Raw genomic sequence first — 25,771 nt, forward strand, 5'->3', positions numbered from 1 at the left:
GTTAAGATGTTGTTACAGGACATTCTGCAAAAAAATGCACCAGTAGTTGGAAGCAATATAGTTGTACCAAATCCCAAGAGATGGTGAATGTGTCCATCGAAAAAAGACCAAAAGCAGATGCCCATGGACATTAAAAGAGAAAGTAAGATAACCAATAGTGGCGCTTTCTCTGCAAAACAAAAAATTACTGGTTGCCGCTGCCCCTAAAAAAGGATGTGTATAAACCTTCAAAACATATACAAATAACAGGGCTGCGCAATCCGAATTTAATGGTTATGTTATCAGAAAAATATATATCAACAAATAACATATGTCTGAAGACGCTTTTGGTATTTATATAAAAAATTCTGCAGTTTTAATATCACCAATACAAAATATGCAATAAAAATCTACAAAGAAAAAATATGCATGAATTAATCAGTAAATAATATACAGAACAAATGTAACAACAACAAAAAGGTTTGTTAAAAAACTTCTAGCTGCTGCTACAAAGTTGTCAAATGGCATATATTGTAACCAATTATGGCCCTCATTCAGAGCCGTACGCTCTGAGCAGAGCGCACGCTCTGCATGAGGGCCGGGCTCCATTTTCATGGAGCGTCCTCCTGGACGCTCGTATAGCTGTGGGTCACCACCCACAGGCTATACGAGCGTGCATTTTGATGGCCGCGATGGTCGTGACCATCGCGACCATCGAAATTGCGAGCCAGAGCCTGCGGTTGAGGTTTTCAACCGCAAGCTCCGGAGTGATTTTGGCTCTATCAGAGCCAAAATCACTCCCACTGACATCACTAGTGATGTCAGTGGGCCGGCTTCTGACGGGAGGCGTTCCCGTGGGAACGCCCCCGTCAGGGAGGCACGCCCCCGGCACGCCCACCAAAGGGGGCGTGCTGTCAATCAACATTGACAGCACGCCCCCTTTGATCGGACACAACGAGCGAAGGAAAGTCCTTCGCTCGTCGTGTCTGGCGCATGCGCACGACGGAGCTCCCTCCGTCGTGCGCATGCTCAGTGCAGACCATCGACCCACTTGCGAGCGGACAGCCGCTCGCGAGTGGGTCTGAATCAGGCCCTATGTCTCAGCTGTTATATGTTCAGCCTCATTCAATTCCACCAGTTTAATATAGTTAAAAAGAACTGTTTTTTTTTGTCCCTTTGGCGTACATATAGTGTGGTTGCCAAAACTTGGTATGTCAAAAAATGCAACAGTCTACAATAAAGGGCTGCACAGTGTAGATAGAAAATAGTCACTTCTATGGTGCAGTGTCCCGTGTGCAACTGGAGCAATAAAATGAAAACAATACCATTATTGGGCCCACAGCTTAGGCTGAGGTCCCTGGCTTAGGCTGATCGGCTTGGGGTGATAATGCTTTGGCTGGGGGGACCTGGTGATAGGGTCCCCTGGCTGTGGCATTACACCCCGGTCAGTTTTGGTCCAGAGCTGGTTTTAAATATAGGGGGAGCCCTACACAATTTTTTTTCTCCCGATTTTTAAAACCAGCTGGCCAGCAGCCAGGTGCTGGTTCCTAAAATACGGGAGAAACCTACTAGTTTTTCCCCCTGCATTACAGTATATTTCACTGATATGTGCAGTCTGCTTTCTCGGGAGGGAAACTTGGGCAGTAAACTCGGGGCTTTAACACAGACAGGATTGAAAAAATACACCATCATACAACACGATCCTGACCAACACGGGAGGTTGATAAATTCCAGATTTTTTTGTGTGAAAAAAAATGGCAGTTTTTGATCGATCCTATCTGTGTCTAAAAATGGATCAAATCGAGACCAACTCAAATCTTAGTAAATTTACTCCTAAGTGTCAATCTAGGTGATGAAATATACTAGAACATTGTTTACAGTAAATTTACAGATAAGAACATGTTGATGCTTGCAAGCAGATTTCATCCTAAACCCTTGAAAAAGGAACTCCCCTACTCACAAATGGTCAGAGTGGCACACATAACATCAGATCCAGAGCTTTTGCCAAAAGCATGTCACGGCTATAGGGCTTGTTAATTCAGGGCAGCACACACTTGCTTCTGAAGAAACTGAAGAGTATACCTTAGTGAAATGATTTGTATGTTTTACCGCCGGACCCCTGGCCGGTGGTTCAAATCCCGACAATGGCAGCCCGACAAGGATGAAAATCCTGATCATCCCTAGGTAAGTATTCACTAACATATTCTACCCCCTAACCCTAATCCTCACTTAGGGGTGCCTAACCCTAACCTTCCTCCCCAGTGCCTAACCCTAATCCCCCCTCTAAGTGCATAAACCTAACCCCCCCTTCCCCGCTGCCTAAACCTAAGAGTCCCCCCCAGGGGTGCCTAACCCTAACCCTCCCTCCACCTAGCCTGACCCTAACCTCCCGCGGGGGTACCTAACCCTAAATCCCCCCGGGAGCCCTAAACCTTTCCCCGCAGCTGTCGGCGCCCGGCATCACTTCGATCAGGATGCCGGGCGCCGGTCTCCCAGCGTCAGTAAAATGAAAGGCGTCTAAATTTAGATGCCTGTCATTTAACCCTCGGGATTAAGCAGTCGGGATGCCGGCTGCCGGGATTAGGACCGCCGGCTTCCCGACTGCATACCACACCACTGGAACGGTTGTATACTAATGTGCCTAAATTCATCCATATAAGCAGAAGAACTTTTTACTATCTAAGGAATACCAACAGTCAGCGATACTGTGAGGGCTCCTTGCTAACTAGGACTGTGTGGATTAACTTTCAATGAACTGGTAATATAATATAACCTTAAGTATAAATTTATATATCTGGATTGGCTTAATATATTTTTACCATCTCTACTCCATGCTGTATATGGCAGAATAAGATACTTTATTAGAATTTGATGGTATACAGTATATGCAATTTTTATTCATATTGTCCAAATGTTGTTATATGTATGGTTATATTTGATTATTCTTATTTTGCAACCATTGAGATACATGTTTTTATGTATATATGTTTTATGGTTAAAAAATTAAGTCTTAATATCAATCTGCACTATAGACTACTTATTAATACCTGTATGTATTAGCGCTGTTATATCTTGTTTTTTACACTGACCTTTGTGCTAGCTGCATTGGCTGGAGTGTAGATGAAATTGGGAGGCTTAACAATTTTATTCCTCATGCAGGTTAATACAGCAGTATGTCACAAACCCTAAGGGAAAACCCAGGGGGTTAGGGTGGCTAGGGAACAAGCAGCTGAGTGATAGTTCTAGGTCTCCCTATTGCAGCCAAACCCAGGTTTGGGCTGCCCAAAGGTGTGGAGTCTAACTCACTTGGTGGTCTTCACCATTGACCCCTCCAGTTGGGATATGGGTTTTGATGCACCAAGTGAGCAGGTCGCTAGCCCTCTGGACAGGTACAGTACCTGGGAGTGGCAGGAAGACCAGAACTATGTTAGAATGAATACTTGAACACGGGAGATCAGAGTGAACTGAATACTTGAGCACAGGAGATCAGGGTATGAAATGAATACTTGAACACAGAAGATCGGCAAATGAACTGAATACTTGAGCACAGGAGATCAGGGTATGAACTAAATACATGAGCACAGGAGATTAGGGTATGCACTGAATAATTGAACACAGGAGATCAGCAAATGAACTGAATAATTGAGCACAGGAGATCAGGGTATGAACTGAATACTTGAATACAAGAGATCAGCAAATGAACTGAATACTTGAATACAGGAGATTGGCAAATGACCTGAATACTTGAACACTGGAGGTCAGCAAAATAACTGAATACTTGAGCATAGGAGGTCAGCAAATGAACTGCAATCTTGAATACAGGAGATCAGCAAATGAACAGAATACTTGAACACAGGAGATCGGCAAATTAACTGAATACTTGAACACAGGAGATCAGCAATGAACTGAATACTTGACCGCAGGAGATCAAGGTGCTGACTTGCACAGAGAAACAGAGAAATGCGGATACAGGCATGTACTGAGAATTGCTAGAGATCCAGCTGAGGCCTAACTGGTAATCAGCATGAAAGCTGACACCACAGGAACACAGGGAGGTGGTTAGAGAGCTGAGCAGCACACTAAAAGACAGCACAAGGATTTACAAAAAACACTGGACTGGAGTACTGGAGAGCTGAAGTAACTCACTGGGAATTAGCATGAGAGCAAAGATAAGTAACACTGGTGGTCAGAGTGAGGGCTGAAACAACACACTGTAGATTCTTCATGGAAGACATCGGGGAGAAAAATAATCACTGTAACAGTGAAGTTGAACAGCAGTTTTCTGTTCCTGGAGTCAGACTAAAACCCCTGGGTAGCTGGTTACTGGATCAGAGGATCAGCTGAGTGACCACAGGACTACCGTTGGGAGAGACTAGTCAGGTGATAAGGACCAACATGGCTGTGCCCATGCTCTGCACCCTGGGAACCAGGACGCAAGCACGGAAGCCTTAGTATACACCAGAGTGAAAACTCAGTCATCATTTACTTCCACTCCCAGTAACCGAACACCCAAGCCCAAGGATGCCGGTGTGGAGGTGAGTAGCGGCCTATTCCAGGCCACATTCTGACACAGTATATTGGTAAATCTGGAGCAGACTGCAATAACACACTGGAGCCAGGTGCCTGAAGCACAACTGGAGCAGGCTGTTAGACATACTGGAACTGGGTGCTATAGTACAATGGAAACAGGCTGCAGAAACTTTAGAATTAAGTTCTGGGAGCACAATCGAAGCAGGTTGCAGGAGTGTATCAGAACTGAATGCAGGGAAACAATACTGCAGGAAATTGGAACAGGCTGGAGCAGAATTCTGCAAGCAATACTGATTAGGTAACTAGAACAGGTGCAGAATGCTGTGAAGCAAATACTGGGGCATTGGAACAGGTGCCAAATGCTTTGAAGCAAATACCGGAGCATGTAATTGGAACAGCTGCAGTATGCTGTGAAGAAAATATTGGATCAGGTAATTGGAATAGGTGCAGAATGCTGTGAAGCAATACTGAAGCAGGTAACTGGAACAGATTGCAGGAATGCAAAACAGGACCAGGAGCCAGAATACTGATCCTCAGGGAGAGATGTTGTACATGCAATATACTGTCAGCAGTTTCTGGTTTAAATAGTGTTCCCTTAGAAGTGAAAGACTGGCTGAATCATGTCACTGGAGTTGCTGGACACTGGTTTGTCAGGGGGGATCATGAGATACTGTCCAAGATGGAGACACCAATGATGCAGAACAGCAGGAACTGCACATTTGGGGATGAGTGACCACAGGTCCCAGGAATACTGCAGGCGGCCAGCAGAGACTCAAATGGCAGTAAGGGGACAATGCCGGACCCGGTAACAGGGACCCAGACCCAGATGTGTGACACAGCACTGGAAGAGATGTATAGTAAATTCAAGGAGATAGGATACATGTATGCAAGAGATCAAATAAGACATCACAAAATGCCTACAACTGGATTGACAACAGCTGTTGAATCCCAAGGTTTACGGACTGATTTTCACAAGCATATATTCAATTGGCACATACTGTAATCCAGACAGACCTGTATTTCATCCATAATATGCCAGCAGGTTCCAATGTTTTGTTATAAAAGAAGCTTTAAAATTTAGGATGTTGTGATGTACAGTACTCAGATGTCAGTCCAAATAACCCTGTGGGATGACTCGCACTTAAACTAGGAGCTATCCAATGTAACGGCTGCATTAAATGTCAGAACTTAATTACTGATGATATATTTTGTGATCCTCAAGCAGGCCTCTGTGAACGCAGCCGCTTGCATTGACACTCCCACAATACGCCCAGTAAACAGACCATGTTTACGTGCTCGACTAGCCACCACCCAGTCACCGTCCATTACTTGTCTGCCACCTTTCTAATACCGTCTGAATCAATCCCAACAGCACCTTTGTGCATTCACTCTGTGTAACGCACGTGCTGCAGGGTTTTCAGAAAATTTAGCGCATTCGCAGTTGCAAATAATCACCCCACTACATGAACATCAGCATTGCGTGCGGCTCTCAATCAGGCCCTACATGTCCTTATAATGTAGTTTATAATGGAAATCTGTAAGGTTGTGGAAGGAAAAGATTGCGTTGCACCGCTTCTCCATAGGCAAAGCTTATGCAGCCGTTAATTAAAGGAATCCTCTCATTGCATGACATTTTGTTAAATAGGGGACACAAACTCATGCACTTTAAGTTTATGCCCCTTGAACACATTCTACTTTTAAGTGAGGGGGAGATGGGAATAGAATACTTTTACAGAGAGAATCACAATAGATTCATAGGGATAAATGTAATAGGCAACGCGTTTGGTGCCATTCAGAACCCGCGGGGAAACTGCTGTCAACAGCGATTTCAATGTCAAATTGCTTCATTTACTAAAGGTCATTTTTATGCCTTAACAGAAACCCCCATCTATCCCCGGCAGTTTTTAAATGACAACCCAATGTGGTGTGTTCTATTCCACAGTGGTCTATATCGAGATCAATGTGGAATAGAAGCTAAACAATATACAAGCACTACACAGATTACTAATATCTATGCAGGCTTTGTTCTGTTTAAAAGTATAGAAATAGATAAAAACAAATAAAAAATTTTTTGGGGGGTCTCCCCCACACCAATACATAACCAGTCCTGGACCTTTGAGCCTTATTTGCTATTGAAAAATAGGGGGGGGGGAGGTGTGGGTTTCCCCCTATTTTCAAATAACCATGTCAGGTTGTGGCCATTACTCATCTCAGCGCCGGCTTTCCCTGACCACTCGAGCGGTCAGACGCCAGGTGCAGCTGCGAGTGACTCTGAGGTTTATGCCTGGGGTCTGCTAGGACATCCATGTGCTGCTCCTTTCATTCCTGCGGTTACCATTATGGACGCAGCCTACATCACCTGATTAACCCTTTACCCAACAGTAGCATTGGTTGCTGTCAGCTGACATAATCATCCATTGGAATACTACCATAGGGTATTTAGCCGGGCTGTGGACAACAATAAGTCACCTGTACAATATCATTACTTCCAGTGAATACTTGCTGTTGCAGCATTTCAGGTTCCAAGCTCATTTATTCTAGTGCTATATTCCAAGGGTAAATTTACTAAGATTCGATTTGGTCCCGATTTGTCCCATTTTTCAACTCGGATAGGATCGTTCAAACAAAAAAATCGAGAATTTACGAAGGTCCCAGTTTTGACAGGATCGTTTTGATTGATGGTGTATTTGGTCGCTCCCGTCCGTTTTGAAGTCCCAATTTCACCGGCCGAATTTCTCTCCCGAACAAGCAGCCTGCACATATCAGTGAAATATGTGCAGACTGCTTGTTTATTTATTTTTATTTTTAGGGTTAATTTTATTGAAAAAAAATTGATGTGGGGTCCCCCCCAAAAGCCTAACCAGCCCCGATCTTGTCAGCCAGTCCTGGTACCTAAAATTATGGGGAACAAAATGAGTAGGGTTCCACCGTAATTTAGGTACCAGCACCAGGCTGCAGGGCCAGTCCTGGTTTTAATTATAGGGGGAAAAATTGCGTAGGAGTCCCCCTAGAATTAAAACCAGCACCGAACCCTTTCTAGCAGGGGGCTGAAGCCACAGCAAGGGGAGCCCTTTCACCGGGCCCCCCAGCCACAGCATCAGTCCGGACTGCTAGTCAGCCCAGGCCAGGGATCTCTGGGGAGTTGAGGACCCTCAAAAAAGGGGTCCCCTCTCCAAGGCACCCCTAGCCTAGGCTGAAAGTCAATGGAGAGCCGCAGCTTACTAAAGTTTATTCTGCGGTTCCCACCATTGACTTCAATGGAAGAGCGGTGTATTGGATGAGAGAGGCGGGGGTTCACCTCTCTCAGCCAATTAATTCTCTGATACGGCTCTATAAAGGCAGAAGCTGCATCTGAGCGTTTTATTCAGGAGATACACTACCTTTCAAAAGTTTGGGGTCACTTCGAAATTTCCTTATTTTTGAAAGAAAATCACTGTTTTTTCAATGAAGATAACATTAAATGAATCAGAAATACACTCTATAGATTGTTAATGTGGTAAATGACTATACTAGCTGCAAATGTCTGTTTTGTAAAGGAATATCTATATAGGTGTATAGAGGCCCATTTCCAGCAACCATCACTCCAGTGTTCTAATGGTACATTGTTTGCTAAGTGCATTAGAAGACTAATGGATGATTAGAAAACCCTTGAAAACCCTTGTGCAGTAATGTTAGCACAGATGAAAATGGGTTTGCTCGTTAGAGAAACTATAAAACTGGCCTTCCTTTGAGCTAGTTGAGTATCTGGAGCATCACATTTGTGGGTTCGATTATACTCTCCAAATGGCCAGAAAAAGAGAACTTTCATGTGAAACTCGACAGTCTATTCTTGTTCTTAGAAATGAAGGAAATTCCATGCGAGAAATTGCCAAGAAACTGAACATTTCCTACAACGGTGTGTACTACTCCCTTCAGAGACCAGCACAAAGGCTATAACCAGAGTATAAAGAGAAGTGGGAGGCCCTGGTGCACAACTGTGCAAGAAGACAAGTACATTAGAGTCTCGAGTTTGAGAAATAGATGCTTCACAAGTCCTCAACTGGCAGCTTCATTAAATGGTACCTGCAAAAAGCCAGTGCCAATGTCTACAGTGAAGAGGCAACTCCGGGATGCTGGGCTTCTAGGCAGATTGACAAAGAAGAAGCCATATCTGAGACTGGCCAATAATAGAAAAATATTAATATGGGCAAAAGAACACAGATATTGGACAGAGGAAGATTGGAAAAAAGTGTTATGGACAAACTAATCGAAGTTTGAGGTGTTTGGATCACACAGAAGAACACTTGCGAGACGCAGTACAAGTGAAAAGATGCTGGAAGAGTGCCTGACGCCATATGTCAAGCATGGTGGAGGTAAAGTGATGGTCTGGGGCTGCTTTGGTGCTGGTAAAGTAGGAGATTTGCACAAGGTAAAAGGGATTTTGAATAAGGAAGGTTATCACTCCATTTTGCAATGCCATGCCATACCCTGTGGACAGCGCTTGATTGGAGCCAATATCCTCCTCCAACAGGACAATGACCCAAAGCACACCTCCAAATTATGCAAGAACTATTTAGGGAAGAAGCAGGCAGCTAGTATTCTGTCTGTAATGGAGTGGCCAGCGCAGTCACCAAATCTCAACCCCATTGAGCTGTTGTGGGAGCAGCTTGACCGTATGGTACGCAAGAAGTGCCCATCAAGCCAATCCAACTTGTGGGAGGTGATTCAGGAAGTGTGGGGTGAAATTTCTTCAGATTACCTCAACAAATTAACAGCTAGAATGCCAAAGGTCTGCAATGCTGTTGACGAAAGCAAAGTTTGAAGGACAAAATTATTATTTCAAATAAAAATCATTATTTCTAGCCTTGCCAATGTCTTGACTATATTTTCTATTAATTTTGCAACTCATTTGATAAATAAAAGTCAGTTTTCATGTAAAACACGAAATTGTCTGGGCAACCCCAAACTTTTGAACAGTAGTGTATCAACCATCCTGGTTGGTATCTGTTGCATGGATCGGGATTTTCATTCTTTTATTTTAAGAAGACCTTAGATGCCTACTTTGGACAAGGGGACCACTCCTGGTAATGTAGGTGAGTATGTGTGTGTGTATGTATGTAATAAAACTGTACTTTCACGGTGTGTTTTTTTTTTTTACACATTTCTTTACAGGTGAACTACAGGTACCAGTGACCCATTAATGTCCCGCATGCTGGTACTTGTGGTTCTCCAAGTACCAGCATGCGGGGATGCTTGCTGGGACCTGCAGTTCAACTGTAAAGACAATGTTGATACAGTACTTCTATTTTTTACACACCACATACATTATAAACACACCACCCACCGCCCAGGGTTGGTGGGGATAGTCCCGGTCTATTAGCCTAGGCCAGGGGTGCCCTGGAGAGGGGGATCCCTGGCCTGGGCTGACTAGCGGTCATGACTGATGCTGCAGCTGGGGGGCCCGATGAAAGGGCCCCCCTGGCTGTGGCATCAGTCCCCCGCTAGATAGGGTCCGGTGCTGGTTCTGGGAATTACAGAGGGACCCTATGCATTTTTTTCCCCTGTAATTCCAGAACCAGGACTGGTTCCCAGAGCCCAGTGCTGGTTGAAGTAAGTACAGTGGAACCCTACGCATTTTTTTTCCCTGTTCTTAGACAACCAGGACTGGCTATTAAAAGTCCAGGGTTGGTTCTGTTTTAGGGGTGGACCTCACGTAAATTTTTTCTTTAAAATTAACCCTTACAACACACTAGCCATTCATAAACATACACAAATCACACAAATTGTTGGAATGCAACTCGCAGCTCTGGAGGTGGTGCATTTAAAACTTCTGTTGAGTCCCCGATTTGAGTGTAAATGGCCGAATTGAGCAAAACAAAAAATGGTAAATTCCCGATTTAGCCAGAAATAAGTCAAAAGTACTTTCGAATTGAGCCGACGGTGATATAATTTCTATTGTTCAAAACGCCTGAATTTGCAGCATTAAACCACCCGATTTCAACCTGAAAAGTTGAACAAATCACCCGACTTTAATGATAGTAAATTCCCAATTTGCAAAAAAGTGATATTACCACCCGATAATGCAAATCTGGTCCAACACAAATCTTAGTAAATTTACTCCCTAGTGTTAATCAACGGTGTGTGTTATGTCATCCGAGTACTATCTGCTAAGTGTCATTATCCTGTGCCAGTTCTGCGTCTAGATCCACAGTGTGCATACTCATATCATAATCATATGAGTACTACTCAGTACATCATACAAGTGCCAGTTCTGCATTTATATCCACAGTGTACGTACTCAGGGCCTGACCAAAGCCCTCACCCAAATGGGATGCCACAGGACATGACATCATCACCCATCAAACAGGATACATAATATGTTCAAGAGAAAAAACTAGTAAATCCATAGAAAACAAATAGATAATGCAGCCAGAACACTGCCAAATACAGAAGCCACCTCCTAAAGAGATAATAGATATTGTGGTGCATGAGGGCTGATGACACTTCACTTCCTGTATATGTGTATATATATATATATATATATATATATACTTTGAGACTGATTTGCAGTTGGACATAAGTCAATTTTATGACAAGTCTCCCATATGGAGGAGTTTGCTGATTTCACAATCTCCCTTAACTTTATTAAAAATAGGAAATGAACTCTGAGATGGAGTTAAGGGCGGAGTTGTAAAGTGGGAGAGTTTTCTTGGGACAGGAGAGGGTGAAGATAGGGTGGGGGAGTGTCTAGTGAGGAGGAGATAAGGACAGTGAACAGTAGGACAGTCTCTTGGTAAGTATAACATTAAGAGTGGTTGGAAGATGAGGCAGTCTATTGAAAAAAAGATCAAAGGAGTATGTGAGGGAAAGCAGCTTGGAAGCAGCAGCATCCATGGGATTGTCCAGTAGAAGGTTGGAGGAGAAGTGGGAAAGCCAAGCAGCAAAATTATCCAACAGATGACTGCAAAAAGTAGGTGAAAAGGAAGAAATGGATAGACTAAACCTGAAAAGTTAGATGGATAGACAAAGCCTGAAAATAGGAGGGGTAAGACGGTGCAGCAAAGGGAGAAAAGGACTCTCATGTCCCCACCTTGTCTGTCCCAAGGATGAAGGGTGTAGGAGAGAAAGCTGCACTTACAGTAACTAAGAGGAGCAGGAGATGTGGTAGCAGACAGGGAGAGCCAACTTTCGGTAATAGTGAGGAAGATAACACAGTCATGAATGAAAGTCAGTTTGTTACAGTCCAATCTGGCATGCCAGAAGGTGCAGTAGAAATAGAGGAATGGTGGGTGTGATGAGGGGGGATGGAGAATAAGAATGAGGATAGCATGGTTAATGATGTTCTGGGAAAGTTCAGGGGAGTGGTGGGGTTAGTGAGAGGTGGAGAGAATGGGGATAGGACAGGAGGCAAGGGCAGAGTTGATAGGGGAATGGAGATGGACCACGGGAAAGTGATGATGTGAGCAAGGAGGTATGGGAGGCAGGAAGAGAGGGGAGGCATATTTGTTAATTATGGGTGAACTAATTATTTGCCGTGTCTAATTTTAATTAATACTCTTTTTGGGACAATACTAATTTATACTTTTTTTAAAAGGATATCATTAATCAGGAGTGAAGCTAGGCTTTCTGTCACCTTGGGCCAAGACTCAGCTTGGCGCCAAACAAATTTCCACTACAACCCCCATCCCCCCCACCCTGTGTAGATAGTAGTCACCCTCTAACTATATGACCATCATATAATACAGTATAATTCAGGGTGCATCATACACCACCATCTGAGGATTTTACTTAAGAGCGGTAGGGCTTCCCCAGTAAAATCCACCACCTCCAGTAAGCCCGCAGTCCATCCTCTGTGTTTTCTTCCCCTGCGACTGCCAATCCTGACTGCCATTAGCAGAAAGCACTTCCAATGAAATGTCACTTCTGCTTCTAGTACACCAGTGTTAGATCAATGCAGTCCCGAGTAGATACTCGCTCTCACATGTCCCTGCTGATGGAGATCAAAGAGAACAACCCCGACGACTACTGCAACGACCTGCGCATGGATGACGCCACCTTCCAAGAGTTGCTGAGTATGGAGACCCCCCACATCCGGAGGCAGGACACAAGGCTGCGGAGGGCAATCTCTGCTGAAGAGAGGCTGGTGGCTACCCTGAGGCTACAGGAAGGTCACTGGAAGACCTGAAGTTTGGGTCCCTCATCTCACCTCAGTCCTTGGGCATCATCATTCCGGAGACCTGCAAGGCTATCATTAAAGTGCTGCAGTACCAGTATTGCAAGGTAAGAAAAAAAATCACACTACACATTTATTTCTTGTGAAAGAAAAAAAGTTTTTTTTTCCGTGTTTTTTAAACTCTTTATATAACTGTGTTGTCAGCCAATAAAACTGCATTAATAAAACTGTGCCAACAACACTGCACAGAATTAAATAACATTTTTTGTGTTTTTTTTAATATATAAATTTTAAATTATGCATATAAAATGTAGAAAACACCATTATCACCAAATTTTATCAATCCCAATAGGTGCTGCTGTATGCTATGGTGGGTCAGACGCCAGATTGAACAGGCCAATACACACATGGCACAAGTACAAATTGTGGCCCCGGCTTCCATCTATCTGTACTTGCGCCATGTGTGTAGTGACCTTGTCCAATCAGCATCATCACCACCGTATAGCATACAGGACCTCATTCAGAGTCGGTTGAAGCGGCCGCATGGTCGTATGCGAAAAGGGGCCGTATATGCAAATGGTTCCCTCGCAAGTTGCGTCCCTAAGTTCGGATTGGTAGTTGGCCGACCAAGGGGAGGAAGCAGTCGGAAGACAAAAAATACGCCCCCTTCTCGTACGCATTGCACGTAATCTCCGGGCATATAAGGATTAATTGAGACCATCGGCAACCATCGAAACTGGTCGTAGAGCTTAAGGTTGACCATACCCTCTCTTAAGCTCTATGATCATGTCAGTGTAAAAACCTCCCATATCACATGTGCCATGATGCTACTTTGTTAATTATGCACTCCCATAAACCGTATGCACTCCCACAAAACGCCGTCCGCATAATTAGGCACGCCTGCGTTCGGATCTCCACTCCCCCGTTTTCAAGCACCTTCCCCTGTTACCACCCACAAACGCCTCAATCTGTCACTCAAACTACCGACCTGGCTGTGTTCAAGGAGAGAGAAATTTCTGATCGTATCGGCTAGTTTGCGCATGCGCATTGCGAACTGTACGCATGCGCAGTATAGCGTACATCGGTGGCGTACGACCGTGCGGCCGCTTCGACCGACTCTGAATGAGGTCCACAGTACCTATTGGGAGTGATAACGTTTTTTTTTTAGTACAGGCAAAAATAATACAAAAAAAAAACATTACATGTTAAAAAAATGGGGCATAGCATCTTCTGTCTCCAGCATGGAAGTGTAAACAGCCTGGTATATGTATGGGGTACTGGGTGGGGGAGTGGCCTCCAACTGGGCTGTGGGGGGACCTCACAGATGTGGTTGGGGCAGCTGAGCACATAAGTGGGTCTGTTATATATGTGGAATTATGCAGATTAGAATTAAGTGACCTTATTAAGAGCTCATATACCAGCCTCTGGAAATTATTTTTTTGTTGGGTCATCCATTTTACGCATTGCGCTATTGATATTAGCTGTGAAATCATCGATGTTGTCCGGCTGTTTTTGCAGGATACGTTCCGCCTGTTCCAGAATGATGTCCTCCTGCTCTGTGTAGTCCTGCTGCTGCTAATTTTTCCCCTGCCATTTTCTTTTTCTTTGGGGAAGTGCGGAAGATTATGGGGGGTTGAATGGTCGTTGGCAATGGGAATGAAGTATCCATCTTGCTGTCCCCCAACACACTGAAGTCCAGAGTACAAATCCGGCTCTTGGGTGGTAGTCTATATAGGGAAAAAATGGAGAAAAAAAATACTAGTCATGTTTGAACCAATTGTTTACTATTTTTCTAGTTTCCAAACATCATGGAGGAGTGGAAGAGCATTACTGAAGAGTTTGAACAACGTTGGAATTTCCCTAACTGCGGAGGAGCCATCGATGGAGAACATATACGTATCAACCCACCTGCCAACACCGGAACATATTACTACAACTACAGAGGCTTCTTCAGCATCGTTATGGCAGTGGTGAATGCCAACTACGAATTTGTGTTTGTGGATGTTGGCAAGAATGGCCGTGCTTTGGATGGTGGGTCCTTCAAACATATGGCATTCTACCAGAAACTCACCAACAAAACCCTCAACTTGCCATCACTGGACCAGACAAAGCACGGCCTAAATTACATTTTCCTCGCAGATGAGGCTTTTGCTTTGCATGAACATGTGATGAAGCCATTTCCACAGAGAGGCCTGACCAGTGAGGCCTGACCAGTGAGATCTACAGTTATCGTCTATCCCGGGCATGGGGCATTGTGGAAAATGCGTTTGGGATACTGAGTAACTGGTTCCGCATTTTCCACACCACCATAAACCTATGTGTGGACAAGATAGACTGGGTCGTGATGGCGTGCTGTGTGCTACATAACTTTCTGAGAAGGAAAACAACACAACGGGGACCAGTCTCAGCTAGACCTGAAGATGCAGGACATCTTCATGTGTAATAGATACAATGCCTGACCCCATTCTGGAGGAGATTGCCCAATTTACATCAGCGTTTGCACCTCCAATTCAAACCACATCAACTGCACGTGCCAAAGAAGTGAGGGAGGAGTATGTGGCCTATTTATATGGACCAGGTGCAGGTGGACTGTCTGTGAGATAACTGACTATAGTGGACAATTGGAATTGATGAACTGTCTCTACTTATCAAAACTTCCTCAGACGGTCCACTCACTTCAGCGGCCTCCTCTTCTCCCTCTCGCTCAGCCATCAGGACAACAGACTGGCGTTGTAGCTCCTGCTCGCTGATGAAGCTTATTAAGTTATAGTACCACAGCATTGGATGAAACACATCGTTGGTGCCCGCTCCGGACCTTTTGGACTCATCCACTTTTTTCTTCTCCTTTATGTACACTGTCCGCAAGTTCTGGATTTTCAGGCAGACTGTTTTGAGGGTTGCATCCACAATAAACTTTTTGGTGTACTCCAACAACACCTCCAAAGCTGCCAATATGTGAGACTTATTATGGTATTGTCTACAGCTTATCTGCCATAGACATTCTTTGGACTGTAGGATCTTGAGGAATCCAGTCACAAACTTTCGCTCGCTATCCATAGACATTCCTAGGAAGAAAAATATAAACAAATACATTTTTAGCTATAATTGTAAATTGTTTTGTGATTTTTAAAGTTGTTAATGTTAAATGTTTTAATGTTGTTTTAATGTGTTTTTTTTACAGGATTTTAATGTTTGCAATGGTATTTTAATATATATTTTTTTACAGGATTTTAATATGTTTGTTATGGTATTTTAATGATTTTTTAAAGGTTTTTAATATGTTTGTTTATGCTGATGTATTACATTTGTTTATGTTGTTGAAATGTATTTGTTTATGCTGTAAAAATATATTCGTTTATGTTGTTGCAATATATTTCTTCATGGTGTTATATTACAACACCATAAACAAATATATGACAGCACCATAAACCAATAAATTACATTTTTTTATGTTGTCGAAATGTATTTGTTTATGCTGTAAAATTATATTCGTTTATGTTGTTGCAATATATTTCTTCATGGTGTTATATCACAACACCATAAACAAATATAGGACAGCAACATAAACCAATATATTACATTTGTTTTATGTTGTTGAAATGTAATTGTTTATGCTGTTGAAATATATTTGTTTTAATATATTTGGAATATTTTCATATTTTCTAACTATTTATTAGGTGGCCCGTGACATTGGTGGGCAGTCAGTGGGTAGGTGGGTGGCTCCCATTGGTGGACAGGGTATATAATGCATTATCCAGCCACCACCCACCTCATTTCGGTGGGTGGTTGCTGGGTCATGCATTTATATGGTGGGTAGGTGGGTGGCTGGCACACATTGGTGGGTAGGTGGCTGACACACATTGGTGGACAAGGTGTATAATGCATGACCCAGCCACCGCCCGCCTCATTTTGGTGAGTGGTGGGTGAGTCATGCATTTATATGGTGGATAGATGGGTGGCTGGCACGCATTGGTGGGTAGGTGGCTGGCATACATTGGTGGGCAGGTGGGTTGCACACATTGGTGGACAGGGTGTATAATGCATGACCCAGCCACCACCCACCTCATTTCAGTGGGCAGTGGCTAGGTCATGCATTTATATGGTGGATAGGTGGGTGGCACATTGGTGGACAGTGGTGGTGCATTAACAGCAGCAATATACTCACCAAATAGATTTCCAGACTTGGGTGTGCAGGCTCAGTCACGTCCTTCCTTCTCCTTGCAATCACGATTCAGCACAAGATGGCGATTTGGGCATGTACAGGCTCCTGTCTGTCAAATTCTGCATAGTACGATGTATTGTGCGATAGATCGTGATTGAAAATACTCACAATCTGCCCAACACCGTGTACGAGATTGGCAAATCTGCCCTACAGCATGGCAGATCTGAAGATGTGATGTACGACTTGCAGGGACGCGCATCGTGATCGTGAGTGGACACTCACGATTTGGCCATATTTTACACAATTTGTCGTCACAATTTATCTAAATCGGGCAAATTGTGTAAAAAATCGCCAAAGGTGTAGGCACCTTTTACTGTATATGAGAAATGCGGTCAAACTTGCATTTGTGGGGTTTGACCGCATTTTTCCCATTGATGCATCTCGCCACCTGACTAAACTGTTGAATAGCTCATCTGCAGTCACACAGCAGTGTTCAGAGAAGCAGCAGCAGTCCCGTCATGCAAAGACTAACAAGGGAGACAAGGGCCACAAAATATTAAATATTATTTACATCAGAAATTATTATTTCCAATTTTATTAATCACATGGTTATGCCCTCATATGAAAAAAAAAAGAATAAACCTCACTTAAGAAATTTATATAATAATAGTGGCCCCCTTAAAATAAATTAGCTTTTCCTACTTAATAAAAAAATAATGATTGCACCAATAAGTAATATCAAATTTGCCTCCCCACTGTTCCAGCAATCTCGCTGATCAGAGCCAGGTCTAAAAATGTGTCTACTTGTGTGAGATTTTGTAAGCCTCAGCTTCATACATAGGGCCTGATTCAGAGATGGTCACAAATGCCGTCACAGCTGCGATCCCGCAGAAGATGTGCGAAAATATGCAAATGCAGCAGCAGCCAGGATTTGTATTGAGAGGCATCTCAGATCTGTGCAGAAAGGCACAACCATCGGATGCACATTGGTTGATCATCAAACTTCTGAGTAACTCTATGGTTAGGTTGACTGACCATCAGAAGTAAGAAGGAGTCATTTTTATTTTTACTACATATATGATTGCAGTCACCAGCTGTGACACTTCCCCAAAATGGACAAGACCAGCAGAGTACCTGCCCTCTTACCTGAGGGGCAGGCGCGTAACTACCGTGGGTGCAGGGGGTGCGGTTGCTATGGGGCCCGCAGCACCTCTGGGACCCGCCTTCCACAGCAGCCAGCTCACCTCAGCAGCAGTAATGTTGTTGCCTGGACATGGTGGAAAGTGTCCTCCCCACTCTGTGATTGGCTGGTCACATTCCTGGCAGAGGCTGCCCTGCTCCCTGGCTGGCTGTGTGCAGTGGAGTGCAGCAAGAGGCTGCCCTGTTTTGTGATTGGCTGGTCATGTTGCAGGAAGATGCCCCCTTGGCCTGTGGTTGGTTGCGCTATGCTGCCGGTCACCACGCGTGGCATGTTCTGTGTGTGGTGATGGCGGTGGAATAGCCGGAGATCCAGCAGGTGGAGCAGGAAAGGTCGCTGGACCTGGTGCTGCAGGCGGTGGTTGAGTGCCTCCTGCTGTGCGTGGGACAACTACTGGCCGGCCTCCTCAACTACCTGGAGTTGAGCGGCTGCGCGGAGCTGTGGGAGGTTCCGGCCGGCCAGGGCATCCTCTTCTACCTGTAGAGCCTCATCCTCTGCCGGAACACGCTGCTGAGCCCCCTCTCCCCCAGTTTGGGGCAGCTACTCGGCATGCGGAAGCTGGACCTTTCTGGGAACCAGCTAGAGGAGCTGCTGGCACAGGTGAGTCATCTGCTCAAGCTCTGCAGCCTGAAAGTTGGCCATGCTCAACCTGTCATAGAACCTGGTGGGGCAACGGGGTGCCTAGATAGACCTATGGGGGCGCCCGTAAATTTTGCTATGGGGCACCCATACCTCTGGTTACACCCCTGCTGAGGGGGGCTGCCGTTGCTGCTTGACAGGGTCACAGCATCTGCTCATTGAATCTGGCAGGGGCAGGCGCATGCGCATAAGCGGTGGTGGCACTGCGCATGCGCATAACACCAGCTTCTCTTCGTTGCATTGTTTGCAGCCACGAGATGCTCTGTAGGGCTGCCCGAAAGGCCACTGGAAGCCGCATTCTTGTGATCGCAGCCCGGACTGGCAGTCCCAGGGGGAGGAGACATGCCTGCGATTGTGTCGCCACCGCCCCCAGTTGCCACCCACATATGGTTCCTGCTTGTCAATCACTTTGAGAATAAATTCTCACTGCGACCATTGTCACATGACTATCGCTGCACATGTGCATTGAGACCTTTACGCATGAGCAGTAGAAAATGCCCATTTGCGAATATATTGGCATTGCGACCGTCTCTGAATCCAGCCCATAGAATGATTTCACAAAGAAAAAAGGGAAAGGATTTGCATTTTTTTCATGAAAAAAACAGACGTGCTTTAAAATCATGGATTATGCTGTAGTTTTGCCTTTACCACACATAAAACCTCCTAAAAATGGCCAGTTTTTTAGAATTGCACTTTAGTAAATCTCTGCTCTTGACTTATAATACTGCTATCTTCAGAAGGTGCAAAATGTTGCAACCCTGTCAATGCCCTCACAGAAATGTAATTTTCCATAAAACAGAATGCACAAATGAAACAATAGGCTCACCATGTTATGCAATGGTATTTGACCTGTGGCCAGGCCTACATTTATTTGCAGCTTAGTAATCACCTTTTTTTAAGTGATTTGTTTGGAAAATGTACCAGACGACAAACACATTTATGTGTATAAGCTCTAATTCTCTAGTGACCTGAAAACTAGTAGTGTGCATGATAGGAGCATACTTGTAACCCCTTCATTTACTGTGTACAATGTTTTTATTTCCTAGCTGAGAAAAGAAGAGCTGGAAGCAGTCATCCTTTGTATCTCTTACTTCATTACCTCCTGCTGTGACTTTTTGAACAGGACTGAAGATCAAAGAGAAATGGCTGAATCCAAAATAGACTGTCCCTCTAATGCTGGCCATAGACTAGTACGACCAGTATAAGATGTGATTCATAATACCTTTTCTCTTGAACTCCCCGGCAGCTCCCTGGCAGTCCCGGCCGCATGATTTGGTGCTTTTTTCACACACGATGACCATACGATCTGACGTACGATCACTCACCCCTATACAACTGGCCATGATATGATCGATCGTGTGCCTCACCAAAAACATGCTGTCATAATAGATTTAAATTATGCCACTCAGATGGTCAAAAGCATGATGCATTGCATGCGCAAAAACACGGCACAATCTGCACCATGGATAATATGGGCTGCACTTCTGATCATAAGATACGATAGAACAGCGACAGGAGCACCCATCGGATCATATTCTGACCTAAACACTTAACGATTTTCAAACAATTCATCGTACGATGCGTCTAAAATTGTGTAATCGTCCCGAAATCGCACTAGTGTATGGTTATCATATGACAGGGGTGAGCAAGCACTTTAGATGTATTTATTTATGCTTACAGTGAAGAGATACTCCTGGCTCAACTGAATAAGTAGTAATATTAGACCAGTGGTTCCCAACTGCGCTCCTCAAGTACCCTAACAGGTCATGTTTTCTGGATTGCTTTAATCATGCACAGGTGAGTTAAACTAGTTTGCTGGGTCAGTAATTATCCTAACTGCTTCCACAGACAGAAATCCACAAACATGACCTGTTGGGGGTACTTGAGGACTGCAGTTGAGAACCACTATATTAAACAACAACCTACCTACAGCAGAAGGTGCCAAAAGCGGTCCTCAAGGCTACCCAACAGGTCAGGTTTTAGAGATATCCATGGTTAGATGCAGGAGTTCTATGTTATGTTTTGTCCATCTTACTAATACCCCTTTTACACCGGAGCTAAAACTCGGATTATTGCAGTGTCAACCCGGGCAAACTCCTTGGTGTAAAAGGGGTGAGGGTTGGATCGCCGGGTCAAGTGACCCGGCAATCCAACCCTGGTAAATAGTAGGGTTTAACACGGGCGTAGCCCGTGAAACCCTGCTGTGTGTTCGGCACACTCCGGGTCTTGATGACCTGGAGTGAGCCACATGCCGGCCGAAGTCCGGCTTCAGTGGTACTTGGAGATGACGTCATCTCCAAGCATCCACTTTCACGTTGGAAAATCTGGGTTTATGCAGACCCAATTGCGGAGTGAGCGGCACCGACTTGGGAATATCCAGCGCCGGCTAAATTCCGGGTCTGATCCGGATAGGAACCCTGTTCCAACTGAGACCCGGAATTTTGGTGAAAAGGGGTAATATTAGACACGATTCAGTATCCCATTATATGGGGGGATCTCAGCTGGAAGTGGCAAGTTGTGTTCAATAACTTGATGCGATTTTCTGTTAGATTTCATCCAAATGTATAACCAAAGTAAATATCACCAGCTCTTATTCTTATGTGCTGGACTTCGTCATTTCTAACCCTGGTCTTATTTTTCCTCTGCCCATTATTTCTATTTACTGTGAATAATGTACAGCTGCTCGCACATGCACACACACACAACTTTATTATACATAATAAAAACACTCTAAATATAAAAGAAGCAATTAAATAATTTTCAAGCAATTACAATGAAAATATGATATTTGTATGATCACATTTCTATTAGATTGAGTCATTTTAGTTTAATGTGGTACACATGGGGTCTGATTCTGAGACGGACACAAGAACAAAAGGAAACGCTTCTCACGACTATCAGCATGGACAGCAAGAAGCAATCTCAGACTGCGCAAACACTGCACTATGGGAACGCACCTTCACGAGAACAGATGTTTTTCTCCGTACGTGGCCAGATCTCTCTGTTCAGGAAACATGCGTTTCTGGGTGGCAAGTGAATGGTTACCAATTATTATTACTATTATCCTTTATTTAGATGGCACCACAGGGGTTCCACAGCACCTCACAAAGTACATTAACAAATTAAAACAGTGACTTACAGTACAAGACAATACAGAATAAGAATGTAACACCCTGTGTTAAATAATTAATTATTTTACAAAACACTGAAGACCCACACACACACACACATATATACTATAAAGTTTATGTAATAATAACCTATGTGTGTTGAAATGTAATATATGATTGTGATTACGACAGGTTTATTAATACACCGTTATGGAAGGCAATAGTGATCCTGGACACCCTTGATATAATGAAAATGTATATGGGGTTGTTAAATCTATGAGTGAAGGCAATTCTCCTATATGGTTACTCATGACACCACACGGCCATATAGGTTATTATGGTGCCAAAGTTAGTAAGGATCCTGAAAGGTTCCAGAAATGGCATGCACTAAGTACAGAGGGGAGGGGCTTGAGTGGTACCCCAGAACCTGGGAGTACCTCATGTTGTGTACCCTTATATATGTGTTGCTGGACATTTGAATGTATTCATTGGTGACAGTGGACAAGGTAGCCAGCTTCAGGAGCTGGCGTGCAGCTGGAGAGACTGGACCTCCAATGCAATAGAGAAACAGTGCCCCGTGACCAGAGGGGCTTGTACTGACAGTTGGGCTGCAGTTGTTGTGTGCAGTTGGTAGGTGAGCGGTGAAGGGGAAGCTGCGCTGCAGAGGGCCGCTGATGGAGCTGCTGGAGAGTGCCGGGAGCTCAGTGAACTGAGTGCTGGCAGCCATTAGAGCCTTCTGACCCACCTCCCTTAGTGAGGAACAGCAGCCGGAGGTGTTCCTGGGGAGCCACAGTTTGATGACAGTGACTGGAGGCTGTATCGGACCCTGCAGGCACAGAAAGGAGTTGTGGTTATCGTGGGGGGTAAGACGCTTGGCCACACACACTCTTCTACAACTACCCGCTAACAGTGGCCCGCAGCTAGCTGGCAGCTACAGCCCTATGTATAGTGCCCAACAATAACTTCCCCAGACACCAGTGCAGAAAAGGAGTTATAATTAATAAGTGTCTACAGCCTGAAACTTTATTAGCTGCATAAGCCGCACAGAGTCTTAGACTTGGTCCTTGGGACTTGTGGGCAGGAGAGTCCCCGTAAGGAGCTGCAGGAGTTGCGTATAATAAATCCCATCTAAGCAGCTCTGTGTGCAGTAGGAGAGGCAGAGCCATCTAACTGTCACAGTAATCCATTTGTAGCAACAAGGTTGCAGAACTATTAACATTAACATTGTCGCAGAGTCTGTCAGCCTGGATTAAAAAGAGAAACAATTGCACTTAGGAGCAACACAGCTTTACATTAACCCACAGTGGAGCTATTTCTGCTTAAGCAGGATACAGTCAGACCTTCCAGCTAATAACCCGGGCAACGCAATGTACACTCAGGAATATTTAATACAGTATTAATTCATGAACTAATAGCTTCTGGCCAGTAAAGTTTAGGAAAATAATCTGCAAACTAAGAGACTAATTTAAGGACTGTTAGTTGTTGTCTTACTGTTTAGTTACAGAGTTTAAGATAATCTGTGGTAGGGAAAGTATTGCATACATTAACCTCTTAAAACCAACAGGAGAGGAATCCCTATAGATTGCGAGGGAGCTGTGTTCCTGAATAATAAAACCTGAATTGTTGTTGTTTTTCTCATGTGAACTGTAACTGTATCTGTTATCTTAATTGAACTTGTAACTTTTACTACAAAAGTGTAATCTTGCTCACCGTGTGCATCACTTATAAATTTATTGTAAAACTATTATCTGTTGACATTGCATGATCTTATCTTATTTACTTGTTTGTCTCATGTTAGCCCTTACCTCTCTGTATAAAAAGCAAGAACCTATCCTCGATATTATCTGAGACTTCTTCGTGGTACCATATTTTACTAGGGTGTTACACTTGTGGCAGGCTGAGGGGAAGGCCATAAATAGGAGAGAGCTAGTGTCAGTTGGCAGACTGGAGTTCCCCTTCGTGAGCCCTCTGATCTACGGCCGCAGCGCTGCGCTTAGGTAACCTAAGGAGGGCGGCAGTAGCGGTGAGACTGGACTAGAGGAGCCAGTGAGGTCTAAGTAAGGCAGGAAACCCCTGGTGAGGAGGGTACCTGCTGAGAGGAGAAGTAGCTGTGTGTGGTCCCGGCAATGGTCCGGACGGCATTCCGGAAGCGTGGCTGTGCCTGATAAGCAGTGGAAGCCCTCAGTCGGCTGAGAGGGGCGGGCTGCTGTGACACACCCCAGAGACTGAGAGGATCAGCTGGGGAGGAGGCGGGCTTTGTAGCAGTATCGCTTCACCAGCAGTCAGTGAGTTCCCAGCTTACAGGAGGTGGTGAGCCCTTTTTGAAGCATTATCATTCCTATTATTATTGCTGACCCCAGCACACCCAGCACCTAGTATTCTCCTCAAACAGAGGGGCATATATTAGTCAAACCAAGTACTGGTAACATCAGCATTAAAGAAGCCCCGAAGCCCAGTCTGCAATAATTTATACTTCAGTGAGGTAGAGAAATCACTTGTATTGGAGTAACATGAACCAGCAAACTACTGATATCTAAATAAATCACCCCTACTCTGGAAGTCAGTAAATGTGCATATGCATTTGTGTATCAACATAGTGCACCTATTAAATTTCCTCTGAGACTTAATTTGAGGGGAAACAAAGCTCATAGTCCAAAGTGAGAGAAACACAGAGCAGTTGGCATACAGGAGGATTGCCTTCATTTTAAAGTATTTTTGAGGAATGCCTTATTTAAATGCGTTGGAGGTATTTTTCTACAATAGGGAAGAAAGGTCAATCTATTAACCCATCATCCATGACTGTTCATCATATAATCCAAAATATTATAGCACATCAGGAACAGGAATTTTAACAGCTAGCAAAGTCATAAACTATGTGAGTACTATCAGATTCAAAACTCTTCGACCGTAGTTACCAGGAGAACATACTCTATAGTACAGTTTGCAGTCCAGGAGTTTATGCCAGCAAAACTGATATCGTTTTCTAAGTGACATATGTTAGTTGGTTATTTACATACCATCGTCAGTTCACTTTCAAAAGACTTTTAGTGTTGAGAACTCATTCAAGTGACCACCATCACACAGTGACATTATACGAGATACCCTACAAAGGAAAAGGAACATATCTTCCGCTGAATGTCTTTTAATTAGAGAACAGTATCTTTGTATTATTCTACAAAACCTGATTGCAGTGAAATACCAGTGTTAACATTGTATTCTCTATGTCGGTTTCACTATTGTATATTATTGTATGAGGTCTGTATACATTGTTATACTTAAAAGGAAAAAGAAAAAAACATACCATCTGTGTATTGATACTTATCTATCTTTTCTGAAGAATTGCGGTATACGAAGCAAACCCTGGAGGGAACAAAATCGAGAAAAGTGTGAGTTACTAACATTGCTGGGGAGATATACAAACACATGTTGGTTTTATATTTAGTACACTGCATTATCATTTGGGTTTTCCCAAGTAGACCCACACACATCATAAATACTTGGGTGGAGGCACTGATCAGAATGAGAGTCATACCATTTACTAGACATTGTGGGGTTGGTAACCTAGTGTCCCTTTCACAAGGGGAAATAAAAGGGGGTTACAAGAACATGGTATATAAACATTGCTGCAGCGATCATAACACTCAAAAAAGCAGTAGGGCGTCAGCTACCTAGTGTAAAGTGCCCTTGTGGAGAGTTATGAGTAGACGATCGTATGAGTGAGGGAAGGAAAAGCACATAAGGGTGGAGGACCCTGCTCGTGAGAGCTTACATTCAATAGGGGAGGGAGACAGACAGGGGTGACACAGATAGGGTAGACAGTCAGGAAGAAGCAAGTAAGCAGCAGGTTAGGATGAGAGCTGGAAGGCTTTGAAGTAGTGCATCTTGAGACCCCATTTGAAGATTTGTAGAGAGGTGGAGAGTTGGAGAGGGAGAGAGTACCAGAGGTAAGGAGCAGCACGGGCAAGATCATGGAGGCAGGAGTGGAAAGAAGTTATCAATAG

Source organism: Taudactylus pleione, unplaced genomic scaffold (assembly GCF_031769625.1).
Source record: "Taudactylus pleione unplaced genomic scaffold, aTauple2 ptg000130l, whole genome shotgun sequence".
NCBI classification, from domain to species: domain Eukaryota; kingdom Metazoa; phylum Chordata; class Amphibia; order Anura; family Myobatrachidae; genus Taudactylus; species Taudactylus pleione.